The 1,509-nt window shown below is 40.3% G+C and overlaps 1 non-coding gene across 1 annotated transcript; it reads right to left on the bottom strand.

Annotated features, from left to right (window-relative positions):
• Positions 1-723: 723 nt before the first annotated feature.
• LOC136494997 (small nucleolar RNA R71) lies at positions 724-830 on the bottom strand. Its single transcript, XR_010768789.1, has one exon. It is a non-coding gene; the product is annotated as a small nucleolar RNA R71 (small nucleolar RNA).
• Between the last annotated feature and the right edge of the window lie 679 nt (positions 831-1,509).

Genomic DNA, 1,509 nt, shown 5'->3' with positions numbered 1-1,509 from the left:
CCTAACCACAGTGCCCAAACATGTCCTCCCGCCTTCCTTTGGGAAAATATAAATTAGACACTTGGCACTCACCAAGCAAAGTGCTACACGATAGTTCTGTGCACTTGTGGAGTCCCCTTTCCTATATACACACATATGAACCATCGACAAATATTTCTAGCGCCGTTGCTAAGGATATAAACCTAGTATTGACGTTAAGAAGTGTCAACAAGCATTTTTGGCACCGTTGCTAGGGAAGGCAACTGGTGCGTGTTACCAATCTGTTGTTAGGTTCTGCTAGCTAGGTATCTGTCTTAGCAGCTTTCTTTTCCTTTTTCATTTTCTTTTTAGTTACCTTCTTTTCTTCCTAGCACGATCATGGCCAATAGGACCATCTGTGAGTTTTCTACCCCTTTGGTTGCTAATGTAGCCACTGGTCCTGACATCATTAATGCAGACACTCACTTTGAGCTTAAGCCCGCATTGATCACGATGGTGCAAGCTAGTTCTTTCTGTGGTAAAGCCCACAAAGATGTTAATGTGTATCTCCAACATTTCTCGGAGATCTGTAGTACTTTTACCATTAAGGGAGTGACCTAAGAGGCCATACGTCTTCATCTTTTCCCCTTCTCTTTGTTGGGAAAAGCGAAACAATGGTTCTACTTGAACTGCAATGCTGTAAATACATGGGACAAGTGTTCCAATGCTTTCATAGTTAAGTTCTTCCTGATGGGTAAGACCAATGCTCTTCACAACAAAATCTCTAGCTTTTAACAGCAAGTTGATGAGTTGATTCCTAAAGCCTAGGAACGAATGCAAGAGTATGTCACTACATGCCCACACCATGGTATGGAAGACTGACTTTTGATCCAGAACTTCTATGATGTCTTTGTTCCATTGGATAGGAGCCATTTAGATGCTGTCGCTGGAGGAGCATTCTTTTCGCTTAATGTCATAGATGCCAAGGCAATGATCGAGAAGATGGTTTCCAACCAAGGATGGAGCGATGAATGACTATAGCCCCATAAACAAGGTATGCATTCTCTTAAAGAAGCAGACATGCTTGTAGCCAAAGTAGATCTGCTCGCAAAGAGACTAGAAAATTGTGAGAAAATGAGTGTCCAAGAAATAGTACAAGCCATGGACACCCACATGACTTATGAAGTTTGTGGAGAGACCGAACATTTAGGCAATTTCTGCCTCGATACCCATGAAGACCTCAACTTTGTCAATAACCAGTGGTTTTTGTCCTCAAAATCAAGGATGGAATCAGCGCTCTAACAACCAAGGAGGTAATAATTACAATAATTATTCACAACGTTCGAGTAATCAAGGTAATGATTATCCTTTCCATAAGGATCTTGTCTGTAGTCAAAGTAGAATGATTGATAGTATAAATAAGAAACTCCATGCTAATTACAAGATGTTGGAAAACATAAATGTTAAATTGGATGATTTTTCTTCCACTATAAAGAATCAACTTAGCTTTAATAAGATGCTAGAAACCCAATTAGCACAATTAGCAGCTGC

Source organism: Miscanthus floridulus, chromosome 11, assembly GCF_019320115.1.
Source record: "Miscanthus floridulus cultivar M001 chromosome 11, ASM1932011v1, whole genome shotgun sequence".
NCBI lineage: Eukaryota > Viridiplantae > Streptophyta > Magnoliopsida > Poales > Poaceae > Miscanthus > Miscanthus floridulus.
The sequence above is the reverse complement of the archived record's forward strand: the minus strand, read 5'-3'. Positions and strand labels throughout refer to the sequence as shown.